Source organism: Zootermopsis nevadensis, unplaced genomic scaffold (genome assembly GCF_977971745.1).
Source record: "Zootermopsis nevadensis isolate Lab colony 2312 unplaced genomic scaffold, Znev_1.0 Znev_ptg000033l, whole genome shotgun sequence".
NCBI lineage: Eukaryota > Metazoa > Arthropoda > Insecta > Blattodea > Termopsidae > Zootermopsis > Zootermopsis nevadensis.
In genome coordinates, this window is record NW_028259165.1 from 321500 (window position 1) to 342500 (window position 21001).

Genomic DNA, 21001 nt, shown 5'->3' on the forward strand with positions numbered 1-21001 from the left:
GAATCTTCCGGTAAAGATTTCTGAATTCAAAGAGAACGAAGCCCTCCTTATCTTACGAGTGACAAGGCTCTATTTTATCCATTTTCTTCTGCTCTTGTCAATACGCATTGAAGTCTGCACACTGCTCGCTGGCTGATGGCGTCCCTGAACACCTTCCATGGTTTCCCATCCACATTAAAATATAAAGCACTATTAACTGGTGTTTTGTGTGGGTATGAAACTGATTCGCTCGCCTTGAACATAAACTCTGTTTGACGGCGTATGAGAGGAGATTGCTGACGACAATTTCTGGACCGAAGTAAGAGGAAGACGGAAGAATGTTTCACAATCTATACCTTTTACCTAATACTTATACTGAAACAGAACGAGTGCAAGGTTGGCGTAGTACACTTCTGGCATGGGAGACATAAGAAATGCGTGTAAAATATGAGTTGAAAACCTAAAAGTAAGACATAACTTGGGAGATCTAAGCCATGATGGAAGGATATTAAAAAAAAGGATCTTGAAGAACAGGGCGTTTTTTGATACAGACGTTTATCTCAAGAAACGAGACCTTTTAAACAATATATTTAAATTCTGAATTTTGTACAAAGCGGGAAAGTTATTAACCAGATGAAAGACTACCAGTTTATGAAGAAGGGCTCCCATCTTATTCTTTTTGGTTTGATAACTCAGTGTTAATAAGGTTAGGTTCCAGAGCTCTGAATTCCACACTTTCATTTGTTTTGTTGCTTACCAGTTCCTTCCCGCCTTAGATCCAAATATTTTCGAGATCAGGCTATTTCGAAACATCTTAAATCCGTGCTTTCATCAGCTTTACCTGCACGAAACAAACTCCGTGGGGCTGAGTCCTTCTCGAAATCCGAATGGTCGCTCAGCTAGCCAGGAACTACGAACGTTTATTTATTACCGTGTTCACAAGAGCCAGCCACCGGCTCCTGTTTTGAGTCAAGATGAATCTAGCCGACATCCTCACACCATATTTACTGAGACCGATCTTAATATTTCAAATTTTTGCCTTTCGGTTCTGGATTTGGATACATTTCGGCAACCATCAATAGAGCACGGCGACCGGCTCGATGCAACGTACACAGACAGCGCCGATCTGTCGCTTCAGCGTTATTAAAATGAACAAAAATAAAAAATCTTCCTCCACGTAGTCGGAAATTATGACTCGATTAAACGCATCATGTTTCGAGAGGCCTCTGCAATATTCTGGCAGTGCCCGTAGGCCGGATGAACTGACGCAGAAACTGTTTCTACGCTAAAACCTAAGCGCACGCCTATCTTCACTCGCGGTCTCAAAAGCCTTATTTAACGTGCATTCCGTCATCGGAATTACAAACACTTTGAAATCCCTCCATAATGACATCAAAGAACCACTTACATTACAACAGACGTAAGAGCAGGAGAGGCGAGGTACAGGTAGCGATCTTCAGCACTAAATTCAGGTAATGTGGCCTTATTTGGACGTCACCAGATGGCCAATGGCCACAGTTTAACTTCATGTCTTAACCGATATGTTGTGAAATACATGCAATGAGACTCTCTGTGCAATTTAAATTACACTGTTAAATGGTCTACGAAATAAAGTTAAAGGGGCCCGGGAGGGGGGGATACCAATGGCAGCTTCAGAGCCCTTGCGAACCACAAGCCTGAGTGCGCAGAAGTTACCACTAAGTTTCAAATGTCGTGGGTGCAGGGAACATAAGTTCTTGTAACACGTGTAAAATAAATATGGCGTCAGTCTGTCCGCCCCCAACTCACCCTGGGGCAGTTACTTTGGCCCTACAATGCGCATGACAGACTTCAAAATATACCCACGCCTCTTTGAGTGACAATCTGTTAAGGTCAATTGTACCGACACATTTGCTTAATAACCTCAAACACGTCTTATTTTAAGATAGATCCGCAGTGAAACATGTTTAAGAGATATATAATGCCAAAACGAAACATTTTTTTTAAGATTCGTTATTTTGAAATTATCGAAGATATTTTATTTTTGTAAATAGAACTCTACAGAATTTGTGTGCGAGGATTAAAATGAAATTCGAGAAGAGCTCAATTTTCCTATCACTTTCATTCCGATAAACCTCTAGTAAGACGTCTCCTTTTAAAGCACTATTTTGTGAACTAGAAATTGGGAAGCACTTTCAAAAGTGCTGTTAAAATAATGTCTTGTACTTTTGTTGCCAAGTCTTGACAAAGAAGTTTTAATAAACACCTCCCACACCCAAAAAGATTTAGAGACCCTAATCAACTGATGAGCATAAAATCTAATTTAATCCCTGTTTCTTGAGCCATATTGGAGATAAAACACGCGAACCGACACGTCCTGTTCATTGCCTTGAGCAGTTCTTGTGAATAACACGTGTCTGCTGATGCAAATGATTTTGAAATATAAAAACCACAAATTCTCACGTGCTTTCCAATTATAACAGAAGGAAGGCACACAGACATAAAACCCATTATGAACGTACAGTAGCGCGTAATAAAAGTTACCAAATCAACAATTCGCCTCATCAAATATTCAACATTCACAATGTCTGGTTCAGATACACAAACCTCTCAGTCAACAAAACCACATCGTTGACACCTCAAAATTGTGAATGTGTCACCTCTAATAATGGTCTGGAAGGACCGAAACTCGTTTGGCTAAGTGAATACACGCCTAAAAGAGCAGGTAAAAGTTGCTGATTTGATAATTTGTTGCTGTTATCACTGACAGTTCGCGCCTCGAAATCCTGCGGCAAAAACTGGAAACATTCTTTTAAAGTGTCCACTTTGCAATTCAAAGCTTCTTGTCTCTGAAATGTAAGGATTAATTAGCGCACGCAAACAGAAATCAACACGTGTACATGAATCGCGTAAAAACTGGAGGGATTTACTAATTTTGCGACGCTGTATCATGTGCAGAGATGTGGTGTTCAGTCAGACATATGAAGATGTAGAAACAGCGGCCTCTTCAGGAGGATTCGTGCCAGAACGGACTGACGAAAGGCGAGAAGTACAGCCGGCCATTGCTCGGATATTCCCATTCGATGTCTTGGTTTGAACAGTAAATGAATTTGTTTTCTTTTACCCGCGAACTAGTGACGTACTCGAAACGCACAGTTTCGTCCCGGCTACTGTAGAGTCCACGTTAAGCGCTTGAATTGGTTCCCATCTGGTACGAAGCCCCACAGCGCACAGATGCGCGTATTTAACGTGTTTCAACTTAACCGCAGTTATTAACACGAGCAGAAATATTACGTTCGGTTTGAAAACCATATTTGGTGAGTAAACAATAATACACGATTTGATAACACATCTGCCATATTTCATAGCTCTTTGTGGGGGGTAGGGGGTAGGAAGGGTAATTATTAAACACGAATTGCATGGGGTAGGCTGAAACACCACAACGCACCCCAATTATGTCGGATTAGCCACGTCACGTGTTTTAAACTCGCATACAGCGTATTGTAGCAAGCGATAGGAGCGTTTAAACATGTTTCCCCAGTTAATCCGTCGTTTGCTTATAAGATACAACTCCCTGAATTATTTGATTGTACAGCCCTCGTTAAAATAGTTTACTTGAAAACGAACCTACGGCAGACAAGAGTTAGCTGATACACGGGCGGTCTTTTTGAAGTACAAGACAAACAGCCAGGAAATACATACAAGCCCACGATGTGGATCATCAGCTTTACTGCAAATTCCATTTCTCCCCTCTCCCGTAGTCAGAGATGAGGCAGCGGGGGCTAAATCTGCCTCGCCGTCTTCCAGCACGCGAACAGTAAAATGGATTCTTCTTAATTGGTTCCTTGTCACCGTGGTTGAGGATGGCAGTGGTTTTCTTCAGTGCGACCGGAATCAAGCCACAAAAGAGGAGAGGCAAGGACTACATTAGAAATAATTACTTATCGGATGTGATAATTGTATAACCGGACTGGTTCCGCATAAACCCCCATGGATGTTGTGTCCTTTTTAAAGAGAAAACACTCACTCAGATAGTAAACAAGTCTTCCGCAGATTTTGTAGCCAGAACTTTCATTATCGTGCTCACAACCTCCCACGCTGCACCCTTGAGATTCATTTTAATATTATCCTCCCACCTGTGACTAGGTTTTGAAAGCCGTTTCCCACCTTCAGATTTTCCGATCAAAATCTTTTAAGGATTTGCCTGCTCCTTTCTGTATGCCCAGCCCACCGTGTTTCTTCCTGATATCAATATCCTAATAGTATGAATACAGGCCTACTATTTGTCACGCGTCTGGTTTCTGCTTGCAGAAACAAAAGCCCGCGTTCATCCCGCATTGAAACTGCTCTGTAATGCGACTGAAAGACATCCAGATTCACTCGTGAGCTCCCCCGCAAACTGTTTGAGAGAAAATCAGGTTAACGACGCATTTACAGAAACAAACGCATCGTAATCCAGCAAAGTGCTTCAGTCTAAAGCGGGGATCATCAACCTGCGGTCCGCGGGCAGGATTCGGTCCACAGCACCTCTCCACGTGGCCTCTCCAAAGTACAATACAAGGCACAATGTAATGTACTGCGTTTTACAGAGGGCGCAGGTCACGTCAGAATGTCTTCAGGAAAGAATCCGATCAGCGTTCCTATGCACTGTGGACAAGTTAACGTGTTACTCACTTGTTGGTGTATGTCGCTGTGAGCTCGACAAATCAAATTTTGATTTTCGAAACATTTGGACAACCTTTGTACAGCTATCAAATAATTTCCACAGATTATCTTTCCTTATGAATACTTAAACATTTTATCACTCAGTCCAATACAGGTCTCAGGTTATTCATAGAACTGACATTCAAATAACTACTAATCCGTTCCGACATTCAACTCCTTGACAATTGTGGACGTGAGGTTATTTTAAACCTGTCAGAAAAATTGACACTTCCCAAAATCAGTACAGAACTTTCTAAACAGGAAAAGTAATTTTTAACTCTGCTGGAATCAGGTGTTATATAAAAATATGGCCGTGTCATGGCCTGCGGCATGTCTGTACAGGTCAGAGTATGGCACATCACTCAGTGTAACGTCAGAGAAATTACATGCTTTCCACGTACGAGGTGCGTCCTCAAAGTAAGTTTCCCACTCGTCCCACAGCTAGCAAACCTTATATTGCGCGAAGCGACTGTGCGTACGTGATAGAGCAATGACGTAGCATGGCGCATGCACTAACGGCACTTCCCGCGTTCTCACATTAGCATCGTTGCAGCTGTTGAAGATGGAGGTTCTTATTCCAGCTCCCGCCGACTGTGAAGTGCCGTCAGTGATAACGCTAGGCCGCACACGGCTCGACGGACAGCAAGTCTCCTGCAGGAGTTCAGCTGGGAGGTGTTTAATCATTCACCCTAAAGCCCGGACCTCGCTCCCAGTGATTTCCATCTTTTCCTACACCTCAAGAAATTCCTGTCCGGTCAGCGTCAGCGTTTTGAGAATGACAGAGAGGCGGAGATGGTTGTCACACAGTGGTTCCAATCCCAGGCGGCAGACTTCTACGACACAGGTATTCAAAAGTTGGTCCCACGGTATGACAAATGTCTCAATTCCGGTGGCGAATATGTTGAAAAATAGCTGGACACTTGCTGTATCTGTTGCAATAAATATTTCCATGAAATTGTGTCTTGTTTCTGTAAACAGCCCCAGGGAAACTTACTTTGAGGACGCGCCTCGTATTAAAACAAAACAAACCGACGTCCCGTCTAAGAATCACGGATGTGCATTTACTTGATATGACGCGAATTGGAATTTGAAAAGCGAACCCAGATTGTAATATTAGGTTTTGTTTCGGTTACGTTGAGATAATTGTATGATCCGTCTGTAGTAGCAAATATTTCAATATGGCCCACTTCCCGTTCAGGCTGGACCAGCCGAAAACATAAAGGGCCGCCATTGTCGCAAATGACGTGTCATGTTGCGATTTCACTGGCATGATGGAATAATGTAATCAAATTCCGTTTTTGGGAAAACTCCATCATATTTAGCCCCAGTTATATTAAAATAATTTAACCCGAAATTTGATAGTCCTTGCCAAAATCTGTCCCAACCAATATCAAGCGGCATGACCCAAACGTAACAAACTGGCGAAAGATGCAGATTCACGCAGAATGAAATTCGCAGGAGGAAGTGGACCGTCAGAACAACGAAGCTTCACCAACGCAAACGCGTGTCTTAAACACCACGCATTACAGCAGAATGAAGAAGCTTTATGCGTCTTCTGGGTTGTAGCCAAGTGCAGTCTGGTAGCCGAGACAGGCGAGTTCATTAGTAGCGGAGGGGGGGTCTCAGCTGCGGTGACTCACCGATCTGTACACGGCTAGAGCTACAAACCAACTGAAGCTGACACCCCTCTAGCGCGTGATTCGGACGAGTCCATCTCATACGACGCATGCGCATAGCTTCTAAACAGGCAGAACCAACTTCGTTGCTAATCTTGCTCGCTTGTTTTTATGAACGACAAACCTCAACTCTGCTACTGTTGTCTTCCATAACACTTGGTGTCATATAAGTCTTTTTGGCAAGAAAAGTATCAAACTCCAGATGGCCCTAATGCACTTTGTTTACGTCAAATTTAAAGACGACTGGTGTCCATAGTAATAAAAGTTTTTTGTTAGTCGTGATGAATAATTGGTTGTCAGCTTACTGGCTTGTACTAATACGCTATTGTAGAAACGGAAATTTTCGCTACGTGTTGTGGTTCAGAACAGCAGTTGTCAGGAAAATGTTGGGAAGGGACGAAGCCTAACTTCCGCACCTTTTATAGCCCCAAACGTCGTTGTGCAGGCTTCAAACCCAGTCTGCTGAAAAGTCACTTGTAACTGTAATATAGAAACAAACATAATTCTGTGTCATGAGTTGGACGCTACAAATATCTTCCTGGTAACCATTTCAACACTCGCCTATTTTTCGCATTGTTGGGTTTGTGTTGCAATAATCGCGTTACCTTGAAGAACATATCAGTTATTCGTTTTTATTCCTTAAATAGAATGGTTCATTTTAAAGGAAAATCATATGTTGGCCGAGATTGTTTGAAGATAATATTTTAATGTAAGAGACGGATTGAGAAGTAAGGACCTTCATAATCTTTACTCTTCACTTCATATTATTATAATGGTTATGTACCTGGAGATTTAGGCGAAGGTAGAAGGATAATATTAAAATGTAATCTCAAATAAACTTGGTGTGATCGCGTTGATTGTTTGAAATACCCAGATACTGTCCAGTGGTGGGTCTTTTTGAAGTCGGTTAGGTTAGGTTAGGTTCACGAAAAATTAAGATATTTCGATAAACGTTCCTAAAAGATCCTACGCCGTTGGAGTTTCTCAGTTTTGTTACTGATAACGTCTGATAAATCCAGTCATTTACCCTGTCTACGAATATTGTGTGACGTGTTCATTGTCTGATAGTTCATGAAATGAAAGCCACGTTTCATCTTCAAAACTTAATTTATTCATGCTCTATTTTCTTTGTAAACGAGAAAATATGTGATATATTCAATTTTTAGTGTTTAGACTAAAAAATTATTTCTACTCTGATTTTGCAGATGATGTAACGTTTTCGTTGAATATGTAAACATAACCTAAATTTATTTACAGTTAGTTACGTATTTACGAAACATGAGTTGAAAACGTGCTAATGACGGGGGCAAAGCCCCTCCCCCTTCCCTGACCACCTGTTCCCTGAATAACACTGAACTCAGGCACATTAAACAGTTGAAGGAAAATGTTAATAATCTTGAAGAATTTAATTCTGTAAAAGAAGCTAATTTGAAGTACATTGATGAACTGATAATGTCAGAATGCTGTTAGCGAATGAATCCTTGAATGATATTTAAGAATCCAGTCCGTACCGCGAAGAAAACACTTCACTTCACCATTACAAAGATCAACTGGCTAACGCTGTTTAAGAAATTGATCGCTGATTACGGCGAGAACCACACAAAACCCATAAAGACAAGTGTTACTGATTGTTGGAGTAGGTGGTACGTATAGTTACCATTCCATTTAAAGGGTATAAAAGTAAAGTTTGGTGGTATTACTGCATCCATCTTCAGGCCGATATTTAAAGATTTCACAGCGGTGAGTATGAAGATTTCTGTCTTCTTTTGATGTTGAGCTGTGTAGTCAGGTAGATGTTTACTAACGTTTCGGAGGTCATACTGACTCCATCTTCAGGGCGATATTTGAGATTTTCACAGCGTTGAGTTTGAAGATTTCTGTCTTTTGGGATGTTGAGCTGTGTAGTCTGGTAGGTATTTACTAATGTTTCGGTGGTCATACTTTCTTCCATCTTCAGGGCGATATTTGAGATCTTCACAGCGGTGAGTTTGAAGATTTCTGTCTTTTGGGATGTTCAGCTGTGTAGTCTGGTAGGTATTTACTAATGCTTCGGAGGTCATACTGCCTCCATCTTCAGGGCGATATTTGAGATTTTCACAGCGTTGAGTTTGAAGATTTCTGTCTTTTGGGATGTTGAGCTGTGTAGCCAGATAGATTTTTACTAACGTTTCGGTGGTATTACTGCCTCAATCTTCAGGGCGAGATTTGGAGTTTTCTCAGCGGTGAGTATGAAGATTCCTGCCTTCTGATATGATGCGCTGTGTAGTCTGGTAGATGTTTTTCTAACGTTTCGGAGGTATTACTGCCTCCATCTTCAGGGCGATATTTGAAGTTTTCACAGCGGTTAGTATGAAGATTTCCGTCTTCTGGGATGTTGAGCTGTGTAGTCTGGTAGGTATTTACTAATGTTTCGGTGGTCATACTTTCTTCCATCTTCAGGGCGATATCTGAGATCTTCACAACGGTGTGTATGAAGATTTATATTTTCTCGGTTCTTGCGCTGTGTAGTCTGGTAAATGTTTTCTAACGTTTCGGAGGTCTTACTGCCTGTCATACAGAGTCAGTTCCGTGCAGAGCTCGAGTCAGCCAAAGACCGCATTCCACAACCAGACTCATGCATAGGAACGAACTACATCTCCTGCAATATAGGCATCCCTTCCTTACCACCCCTAAACAATGTACGTGACTGTAGTGATCAATGGCGCCCGACGACTAAACCGCCTATATATATCACACCAGTCTTCCCTCCGCCACATACAAACAGACGTGACGGAATTTGTTATTTTTCGAAACCAGAAACAATTGTCAAGATCCGAGTTTCTTTCGACACTGCGCGTAGAAAATAAGTTTAAATATTGCAGAGCCGAGTGAGAATTCCATATGTCAGTAATGTTGAATTGTTCCTTGTCCCTTGAAGCGAGATCTCGTCTGAATCGTATTTAAGAATTCGGTCCGTACCGCGAAGAAAACACTTCACTTCACCATTACGAAGATCAACTGGTTAACGCTGTTTAAGGAAATAATCGCTGTTCGTAATGAGATTTGTACAAAACCAGACAAGGCTGTCGGTGTGCTTAAAAACCGCGCTGAACGAGTGTGGTCCACACTTTCTAGCTCAGATGGATGTGGGTGGTTAACTTGCCGCTGCCGGGAGCTTCATACTCGAGTAAAAGAATCTCTTGTAAACTTAACAACTGGAATGCAGAATGACAAATGCATGGATGATGTAGCTAAGAGAGAAATCTCTGTCCATTACGCATGTGCAGTTGGGTCACTGAATGAACTGTCCTTGTACACTGCGAGGTGTAAGCAGTAGCGACCGCGATGTACAGCCATGCACAAAACTACCGCATCCAACCGCTTGTCTGCAGGTTAGCCTAGCTTCAGGGACTAGCTAAAGGATCGGCATAAAAGATAGGTGAAAAGGAAAAGATTGACAGTGGAACCACGGTTCCGGAGAATCTGACGTAAATACGTCTTTGTATTTGAGTTATATTTAGGCAATGAATACAATGAAAGGAAGTTTATATATTGGCTTTATTCTAAATACTCCCTTTATAAATGCTTTTCAATTGAGTATCTCTGCATAGTATGACGGAACTGCGCAGACGCAGAAGTAGCGTGCAGTGCGATGCGCCTTTGTTCGTTTAAATAAATGTTTGTAGAACCTAAACCATTCGAGATATGTAAAATCTGAAAACAGATTTGGAAAGCTCATGACGTAATACGTATTTCGTACGCAATATGTCCAGATCCATCTCTTACGGTTTTCGAGAGGCGAGCGCTTAACGCGGCAGATACATCGAAAATTGTACGCGTTGGTTCATTAAATTTACAATAAATGTATAAACAATTATAATTACAACAAAATACGTTACAGATTCTTAAAGGTCTTCATTTACTGATCATTTTACATATAAGTTACATTACCCTTACTCTCAGCATTCAGGAGGAATGAACGTTTAAATGTGTCTCGGCGCTGGATCATACAAACGCTGATTTGCCGAATCACCCTTCCGTATGGACGTATTTACGTCATTAAAGTACACGCTCCTTCTCAACATGGCAACGCTGGAGACTGAAGGCCAAGCAGAGTAGCGAAGCGATTCCCCCCCCCCCCTGCCGGTCAGCTGACTTAGTGATTCATGTGCGCAGAGCAGTTTACCTTGACACGTGTTGCAACAAATCTGGGCTTTGCCGGCCGTGAGATAAAATCTGGTTGAAAAATAAGAAACACGTACACGGCCCAACAAAGCAGAGGACCACCATCTGTAATTTTAACACTTTACGAAAATTATTGTATAATATACCTCGTGCGCCTGACTGCTGCGATCGTGGGATCGAGTCCCACTCAAGGCCGATCACTCATGCAAGGAGATCACAAAGAGATCAGTCATAAAATTAACGAAGAAGGAAGAAAGAAAGGCCTAAAGAGAGAGAGAGAGCGGAACAAAGAAGCAACGAGGAATCCTAGGAGGGAGCGTAGCTTCGTCAATGTAGAAAGGCGAGAGAGAAAGAGAGAGCCACACTTGGCCCAGCCGATCAAGGCCACAGAATTGTACTCCTACACGGAACTATCAGCGTCACAACGCACTGCAGGTCAGGGCTGAAGAAACCCAATCATACACGATGGGAGATTGGCTTCGATTCCCGGCACCATTGCTACTTGGAAAAATGTCTTCGCAAAGACCGATTGTGGACAGTGACACTGAGAACCAGATGCGTCGTCAGAATTTGCAATCAGACGAAAAAAAAACACTTTCAAAATTCACAGCCGTAGTTCGGCGAGTTGCCACAGAATCGCTGTGACCCAGACAGTAATATACGAAGCAACGCAAAATCTCTTATCAACCCCGATCGTTATCATGGAGACGACTTGCGTTTTCTCTGAGATTATGAACTGAATTTGTACACAGACGAACTTCGGTCTTCAAGAAACGTATCGCCTCCATCTTCAGTGTAGAGTTTTCTACAACAGCGTAATTCATATTGGTAAGTCCCGAAAACAAGTCACGCTTAGGCCTATCTGCTCGTACCGAGAATGAGACTTCGCGTCCCTGACGAAAGCTGCGTCGTTAGCCTGAACCTCCGACCGATTTACCCCGTTCGAGACAGCAAGACGTAAACTCAAACAACGGACGCGAGAGCTTTGCAAGGAGCCACGTACCTTATCAAACGCACGGACGCAAATACTTTCCTATTGATGGAGTATTTCAATAATTCAGAACACGCTCCGTCCATTTTGTTGAGGAGAGAAGAAGGCACGACGTTTTAAAACGCGCCAAAGCTCGGCATCGACGTTCGACTTTTATATTTTTGACATAAATACGTCTATATTTTCGGGTCAGTTCATTCGGCAAAAAGTGAAACGAAAACAAAACGAAAAAGTGAAACGAAAACGTGTAACTGCATTGTTATGTTACCTTGGAAACGTCAATTGTTTATCAACAAATTGACAATAATGGTCTTAATCAAACTTTACTGAATTGTAAAGCATGTATAAAGGTAAATATTTAGAATAAAGCCAATATATAAACTTCCTTTCCGTATAGACGTATTTACGTCAAGTTCTCCGGAACCGTGGTTCCACTGACAACTTTCTCCTCGCAACTAAAGCAGATGGCGTGAGAGAGAGTTTAAAGCAGAGAATTCAACGTAGAGGCGGGACAGAGACCGGTCTACGGTCCACTGCCTGCAGCGAGCGATACCACGTTCTGTCCCGCTGATATTAACGTGCGAACTCTGGGGATTGCCACAATAAATTTTGACCTGGGACGCTCAATCAGATGTTCCAGGGGCGCTGTCATCACTTTGCGTGCGTGGAGAGGGCTGATAAGGGACCTGTTTCGGGATGTTGTGAACACGGTAATGAACATTGAAATGCCGTAAAATATGAGTATTTTGTGGAGTCATTGTCAAATTCCACTAAGTACTTTACTCAGAATCACACTAGATCTTTTTTTTCTTTAGGGGTTAAATACCAAGTTTCACACTCCTATAAAGTAATTTGCTTTTGCATTTTGAATGAGAGAAATTCAGATGGAAGATTCCGAACTGCGGGTGTTCTCCGAATTTAAATGCCTTTAAGGAATAATTTTATTAACACTGTCCTTCGTCAGATGCTTTTGATTTCGAAATATCTGTCGTCTCTTTGTGTGACGGGTACTTAAATGGGATTTTAAATAGTGTTAAGTTGGCTTAATCGTATTGATGGAGTGGCCTAAGACATGAATGTGGTTGCACGCGGTCCGAATCACTGAAGCGAGAATCGAACTCAGGACAGGGACCCCAAGTCTAGCCCGAGATCCCAGGAACGTCACCGACCTTGCAAAAGCGATCGTGGAACAGGTTTTCGTTGTGGCAAGCGATAGATGGGCGAGCATCGAACTCAGGACAGTCTCAAGTAGTCGCAGATGGAAATACAAATTATAATTCGAATCTTTAGGATGCTTAAAGTTTAGATTAAATATTATAGTAAAAGGTAGACGTAATAAAATCATGTGGATGTGCGTTCGGAGTATTGGTGACACGCAGTCTGCGTCGGGGACAAGACTACCTGTCAGGGGCGTGGCTTTCCTTCCTCTCTCGTGATTGGCCGGCTTCAGTTTGTAGTTGCTAGCCGCCATGATGGGTCGTCCTTGTGAAGCTCTAGTCTTTCAGATTGTGTGGTGGTGCTCGTGTGTTTAAACTGTGAACAAGTGTGCGTAATTATGCAGTGATACATCATAACAGAATACATAAATCGAGAGTTTTACCTTCTTTTAATTCTTGAAGATCACCCAGCTCGCTTTGTAGCAGACCTGCAGCTATATCAGCAGTTAAGGCTGGTTATTACATACAAGTGTTTCTTACTGTCTGACTGTACAGCATTAATTTCGTTCTCTCGTTATATGATTTATTTGTTCTGGTTACGATTCCTTTCATAGTTCGTGCTTCTCGATTAAACGTGTAAAAGAGGTCCATAGATCTGCGTGTTTGAATTAGCTGTAGATGAATCATAAGACGGATTTCGCGGCCCTCCTTTTGTTGTTCAGTCTTTGGATCCTTACCAGAGTAAAGAAAGCCGTGATTTTAAGTGGAAATTTTATGAAAAGGCTCGCCTGAAACACGGCTGCCCACGAAACCTGAAGAATTATCGAAGTGCTTCAATTAAAAAACCCATTAAACTACTGGGTGATGTGTTTGAAAATTATCATTTCGTGTTACCTCGTACGAAGCGTGTGTATGCCTCCTCGCCCTGATGATGGAAGGAGTAAGCTCATGTGAAAAGTCTGTCATCTTCAGTGCATGTGGTTCTTGTGGTGGATGAGGTGGCACTGGGGCATGTTTATTCTTTGATCATTTCGGTGTTCCTCCGTCTGTATAATTCCGCTGCCGCCTCATTCCATCGCAAGTACCAAGAATATGTCTCTTTCGAGTTGGTGCCGCGTAGCTGTTAAATATCGCCGCTCGACTGTACTTTTGTAACTATTACACACGATCAAGTTCACTGGCGTAGGTTCGTAGAACGTAAATTATCGCATAAATAAATTCGTCTGCGCTACAAATGGCTTGCTTATGCCCCCCCCCCCCCCGATGCAGAGTTTTTCCTTTATCATGCTGAGCAGATACCCTGACGAAGTATTGTGGAATGGATGCTAATAATTTTCTTCTCACTTCGTATTATTCTGTGTTTCTTTCAGAGATGTCCTTATCGTCAACAGTGCGGCCGATAACGCGTCTCTTAAGTGATATCTGGATACCAGGCAACAGCAGTGAGTGTTTATTTAACAGTAGTTGAACCTATAACGAATAGTTACGTCATTGATCACAAAGCATTTTCGTTTGTATAGGACAGCGACAATCCTGATAGGTTTTCGTGGTTTTCCACAGTCCTTCGAGGAGCGTTCCGTAATTTTTCCTTGAATTAGACCACGACCGTTTTCTCTCAAATTCCTTCCAGCTTATTAATCGTAATATAATTCGATGTTGTGCATCTCGAGCTACGATTAGCGTCGTTAAATAAACCACAAGTAATAATAATCCGCGGTATGATTTACGGAAAGTAATGTTGTCAGTTCATGCATTGCACATAAAATTAAATTTTACAACCACGAAATTTCTATTGAATTACAACTTCGATCTTTCAGCTTTTCTGCACTGGGATGACAAAGATATGGATATTTAGCTGGCAACGATGAGTCTAAGGCTTATTGTAGCTCTGTGCTAGTCTCTTGTTTTAGAAGATTGTACCATAAAATCAAAGTTAGCGAATGTTTACTCCATAAATGCGATTGTGTGTGTTGTACATCGTGGCGTCACAGAAACCCGTATAATTACAAGTACGGAGGAGTTGTGTGTGACTTTCGACTTTCGATCGGCATCTTCCAGAGGCACAAATTCTAACAATCGTCGCCCGAAGGCTACGTGCATATTTCAGTCTACTGATAATTCGTATTCTGTAAGCAAATGCGCAGACGTCAAATCGAGGTGACTAGACACAAAGATGAATGCGTGGACAATCTATTTAGGTGTTCTGTACTTTGCAGGTAATGTGGAAATGCGACTAGAACGTGTTTGTCGGAGGGTTTTTTTTAATTATTAGCTGGTTTTTCTGAGTGCTTCCAAGCAAATACCAGGAATGTGCAGTGGTGTACAACGATTTGCTTAGAACGACATTTTACATTAGTCTATCAGTTCTTCTAAATAATATTTAAATATACAGTTAGTACCTAAATAAAAACGTCTTTATAGCAACAATCCATTTGTTAATGTTGTTTATTTTGAGCACATAAATTCATTGTGTGGGGGAAATGTAGATTTTTTTACCGTTAAAGTATATGGTGCATATAATTACCACTGAGACTTAAGGGTTATTAAAAACGGTCGCATACTCTTGAATAAAATAAGGTAATTTATTTCAAGTAACTCTCCGGAGAAAGAGCGCTGGCATATGTGATTTTGAGACGACTATTAGGCGTAGCTGGATAAGATCGTCATAAGAATTTTTGCCAACAAAGAAAGCCTGGAATGAAAATCGGAAAAATCGTTTCGAAATGTAAGCAGACCAACTTTGGCAGGACCGAAGGGACTTAGGCCACGATCTTGCGATTCATGGAAAATAATGTTAACAAATTGACCCTAGTGAGTTTTCAGCGAACCCACTGAAACACGAAGTAGATTTGTAGATATTTAAGAATCCAGTTAATACTTCAAAGAAAATACCAAACATCACAACTAGTTCAAGCCTCCCCAACTACCAAAATAAATTCACAGAAATAACAGCTACTTTAATGTTCTTGACGAATACATACGTACAAATACAAAGCGAGAGAGAAAATCGCCCAGGAGTGAACAGAATGTCTCCCATTTAATTATCCGTCAGGCTGCCTGTTAAAGGACATGATGCAGCTACTAACCAGTGAAATGTAAATGGCTACTGATATAACTGTTATTGTCAGTTACCAGTTCCTGTTATTTAAATAACAGCAGCAAACTGGTTACTGGTAATTCAGCTTGCCGACCTCAGCTACTGTTCAGTGAAACGTGATCGGTACCTCCACTAACAGCTACATGGCAGATACCAGTTCCACTAATTCAGAGAGTTGCTACAAATAACCAGTTATTGGAAAGTGCAGCTACTAACCAGTGAAATGTAAATGGCTACTGATATAACTGTTATTGTCAGTTACCAGTTCCTGTTATTTAAATAACAGCAGCAAACTGGTTACTGGTAATTCAGCTTGCCGACCTCAGCTACTGTTCAGTGAAACGTGATCACGATCTCCACTAACAGCGACATGGCAGTTATCAGTTCCACTAATTCAAACAGTTGCTGCAAATAACAGTTATTGGAAAGTGCAGCTACTAACCAGTGAAATGTAAATGGCTACTGATATAACTGTTATTGTCAGTTACCAGTTCCTGTTATTTAAATAACAGCAGGAAACTGGTTACTGGTAATTCAGCTGCCGACCTCAGCTACTGTTCATTGAAAAGTGATCGGTATCTCCACTAACAGCGACATTGCAGATACCAGTTCCACTAATTCAAACAGTTGCTGCAAATAACAGTTATTGGAAAGTGCAGCTACTAACCAGTGAAATGTAAATGGCTACTGATATAACTGTTAATGTCAGTTACCAGTTCCTGTTATTTAAATAACAGCAGGAAACTGGTTACTGGTAATTCAGCTGCCGACCTCAGCTACTGTTCAGTGAAAAGTGATCGGGACCTCCACTAACAGCGACATGGCAGTTATCAGTTCCACTAATTCAAACAGTTGCTGCAAATAACAGTTATTGGAAAGTGCAGCTACTAACCAGTGAAATGTAAATGGCTACTGATATAACTGTTAATGTCAGTTACCAGTTCCTGTTATTTAAATAACAGCAGGAAACTGGTTACTTGTAATTCAGCTGCCGACCTCAGCTACTGTTCAGTGAAACGTGATCGGGATCTCCACTAACAGCGACATGGCAGTTATCAGTTCCACTAATTCAAACAGTTGCTGCAAATAACAGTTATTGGAAAGTGCAGCTACTAACCAGTGAAATGTAAATGGCTACTGATATAACTGTTATTGTCAGTTACCAGTTCCTGTTATTTAAATAACAGCAGGAAACTGGTTACTGGTAATTCAGCTTGCCGACCTCAGCTACTGTTCAGTGAAAAGTGATCGGGACCTCCACTAACAGCGACATGGCAGATATCAGTTCCACTAATTCAAACAGTTGCTGCAAATAACCAGTTATTGGAAAGTGCAGCTACTAACCAGTGAAATGTAAATGGCTACTGATATAACTGTTATTGTCAGTTACCAGTTCCTGTTATTTAAATAACTGCAGCAAACTGGTTACTGGTAATTCAGCTGCCGACCTCAGCTACTGTTCAGTGAAAAGTGATCGGTATCTCCACTAACAGCGACATGGCAGATACCAGTTCCACTAATTCAAACAGTTGCTGCAAATAACAGTTATTGGAAAGTGCAGCTACTAACCAGTGAAATGTAAATGGCTACTGATATAACTGTTATTGTCAGTTACCAGTTCCTGTTATTTAAATAACTGCAGCAAACTGGTTACTGGTAATTCAGCTGCCGACCTCAGCTACTGTTCAGTGAAACGTTATCAGGATCTCCATTAACAGCGACATGGAAGTTATCAGTTCCACTAATTCAAACAGTTGCTGCAAATAACAGTTATTGGAAAGTGCAGCTACTAACCAGTGAAATGTAAATGGCTGCTGATATAACTGTTATTGTCAGTTACCAGTTCCTATTATTTAAATAACAGCAGGAAACTCGTTACTGGTAATTCAGCTGCCGACCTCAGCTACTGTTCAGTGAAACGTGATCGGGATCTCCACTAACAGCGACATGGCAGTTATCAGTTCCACTAATTCAAACAGTTGCTGCAAATAACAGTTATTGGAAAGTGCAGCTACTAACCAGTGAAATGTAAATGGCTACTGATATAACTGTTATTGTCAGTTACCAGTTCCTGTTATTTAAATAACAGCAGCAAACTGGTTACTGGTAATTCAGCTTGCCGACCTCAGCTACTCTTCAGTGAAACGTGATCAGGATCTCCACTAACAGCGACATGGCAGTTATCAGTTCCAATAATTCAAACAGTTGCTGCAATAACGAGTTATTGGAAAGTGCGGCTACTAACCAGTGAAATGTAAATGGCTACTGATATAACTGTTATTGTCAGTTACCAGTTCCTGCTATTTAAATAACAGCAGGAAACTGGTTACTGGTAATTCAGCTGCCGACCTCAGCTACTGTTCAGTGAAACGTGATCGGGATCTCCACTAACAGCGACATGGCAGTTATCAGTTCCACTAATTCAAACAGTTGCTGCAAATAACAGTTATTGGAAAGTGCAGCTACTAACCAGTGAAATGTAAATGGCTACTGATATAACTGTTATTGTCAGTTACCAGTTCCTGTTATTTAAATAACAGCAGCAAACTGGTTACTGGTAATTCAGCTTGCCGACCTCAGCTACTCTTCAGTGAAACGTGATCAGGATCTCCACTAACAGCGACATGGCAGTTATCAGTTCCACTAATTCAAACAGTTGCTGCAAATAACCAGTTATTGGAAAGTGCGGCTACTAACCAGTGAAATGTAAATGGCTACTGATATAACTGTTATTGTTAGTTACCAGTTCCTGGTATTTAAATAACAGCAGGAAACTGGTTACTGGTAATTCAGCTGCCGACCTCAGCTACTGTTCAGTGAAACGTGATCGGGATCTCCACTAACAGCGACATGGCAGTTATCAGTTCCACTAATTCAAACAGTTGCTGCAAATAACAGTTATTGGAAAGTGCAGCTACTAACCAGTGAAATGTAAATGGCTGCTGATATAACTGTTATTGTCAGTTACCAGTTCCTATTATTTAAATAACAGCAGGAAACTCGTTACTGGTAATTCAGCTGCCGACCTCAGCTACTGTTCAGTGAAAAGTGATCGGGATATCCACTAACAGCGACATGGCAGTTATCAGTTCCACTAATTCAAACAGTTGCTGCAAATAACAGTTATTGGAAAGTGCAGCTACTAACCAGTGAAATGTAAATGGCTACTGATATAACTGTTATTGTCAGTTACCAGTTCCTGTTATTTAAATAACAGCAGGAAACTGGTTACTGGTAATTCAGCTGCCGACCTCAGCTACTGTTCAGTGAAACGTGATCGGGATCTCCACTAACAGCGACATGGCAGTTATCAGTTCCACTAATTCAAACAGTTGCTGCAAATAACAGTTATTGGAAAGTGCAGCTACTAACCAGTGAAATGTAAATGGCTACTGATATAACTGTTATTGTCAGTTACCAGTTCCTGTTATTTAAATAACAGCAGGAAACTGGTTACTGGTAATTCAGCTGCCGACCTCAGCTACTGTTCAGTGAAACGTGATCGGGATCTCCACTAACAGCGACATGGCAGTTATCAGTTCCACTAATTCAAACAGTTGCTGCAAATAACAGTTATTGGAAAGTGCAGCTACTAACCAGTGAAATGTAAATGGCTACTGATATAACTGTTATTGTCAGTTACCAGTTCCTGTTATTTAAATAACAGCAGGAAACTGGTTACTGGTAATTCAGCTGCCGACCTCAGCTACTGTTCAGTGAAACGTGATCACGATCTCCACTAACAGCGACATGGCAGTTATCAGTTCCACTAATTCAAACAGTTGCTGCAAATAACAGTTATTGGAAAGTGCAGCTACTAACCAGTGAAATGTAAATGGCTGCTGATATAACTGTTATTGTCAGTTACCAGTTCCTGTTATTTAAATAACAGCAGGAAACTGGTTACTGGTAATTCAGCTGCCGACCTTAGCTACTGTTCAGTGAAAAGTGATCGGGATCTCCACAAACAACGACATGGCAGTTATCAGTTCCACTAATTCAAACAGTTGCTGCAAATAACCAGTTATTGGAAAGTGCGGCTACTAACCAGTGAAATGTAAATGGCTACTGATATAACTGTTATTGTCAGTTACCAGTTCCTGTTATTTAAATATCAGCAGGAAACTGGTTACTGGTAATTCAGCTGCCGACCTCAGCTACTGTTCAGTGAAACGTGATCACGATCTCCACTAACAGCGACATGGCAGTTATCAGTTCCACTAATTCAAACAGTTGCTGCAAATAACAGTTATTGGAAAGTGCAGCTACTAACCAGTGAAATGTAAATGGCTACTGATATAACTGTTATTGTCAGTTACCAGTTCCTGTTATTTAAATAACAGCAGGAAACTGGTTACTGGTAATTCAGCTGCCGACCTCAGCTACTGTTCAGTGAAACGTGATCGGGATCTCCACTAACAGCGACATGGCAGTTATCAGTTCCACTAATTCAAACAGTTGCTGCAAATAACAGTTATTGGAAAGTGCAGCTACTAACCAGTGAAATGTAAATGGCTACTGATATAACTGTTATTGTCAGTTACCAGTTCCTGTTATTTAAATAACAGCAGCAAACTGGTTACTGGTAATTCAGCTTGCCGACCTCAGCTACTCTTCAGTGAAACGTGATCAGGATCTCCACTAACAGCGACATGGCAGTTATCAGTTCCACTAATTCAAACAGTTGCTGCAATAACGAGTTATTGGAAAGTGCGGCTACTAACCAGTGAAATGTAAATGGCTACTGATATAACTGTTATTGTCAGTTACCAGTTCCTGCTATTTAAATAACAGCAGGAAACTGGTTACTGGTAATTCAGCTGCCGACCTCAGCTACTGTTCAGTGAAACGTGATCGGGATCTCCACTAACAGCGACATGGCAGTTATCAGTTCCACTAATTCAAACAGTTGCTGCAAATAACAGTTATTGGAAAGTGCAGCTACTAACCAGTGAAATGTAAATGGCTACTGATATAACTGTTATTGTCAGTTACCAGTTCCTGTTATTTAAATAACAGCAGCAAACTGGTTACTGGTAATTCAGCTTGCCGACCTCAGCTACTCTTCAGTGAAACGTGATCAGGATCTCCACTAACAGCGACATGGCAGTTATCAGTTCCACTAATTCAAACAGTTGCTGCAAATAACCAGTTATTGGAAAGTGCGGCTACTAACCAGTGAAATGTAAATGGCTACTGATATAACTGTTATTGTTAGTTACCAGTTCCTGGTATTTAAATAACAGCAGGAAAC

At 41.3% G+C, this 21001-nt stretch overlaps 2 long non-coding RNA genes across 5 annotated transcripts in view; one reads left to right on the forward strand and one right to left on the reverse strand.

Annotated features, from left to right (window-relative positions):
- Positions 1-13026, reverse strand: part of LOC147871984 (uncharacterized) — a 60107-nt gene extending 47081 nt beyond the window's left edge. The window contains exons 1-2 of one of the 3 annotated variants that reach the window (XR_015538113.1): positions 12895-13020; positions 3661-3835 (exon numbers count right to left, since the gene is read on the reverse strand). This is a non-coding gene — a long non-coding RNA (uncharacterized LOC147871984). Of the gene's footprint in view, positions 1-3660; positions 3836-7426; positions 9533-12894 lie in introns of those variants that run through there. The other 2 variants (XR_015538115.1, XR_015538114.1) reach the window with 2 other exon arrangements.
- LOC147871985 (uncharacterized) overlaps positions 13020-21001 on the forward strand; it is an 83982-nt gene continuing 76000 nt past the window's right edge. Inside the window, exons 1-3 of one of the 2 annotated variants that reach the window (XR_015538111.1) lie at positions 13020-13161; positions 14021-14092; positions 14867-15077. This is a non-coding gene — a long non-coding RNA (uncharacterized LOC147871985). Of the gene's footprint in view, positions 13162-14020; positions 14093-14866; positions 15078-21001 lie in introns of those variants that run through there. The other variant, XR_015538112.1, reaches the window with a different exon arrangement.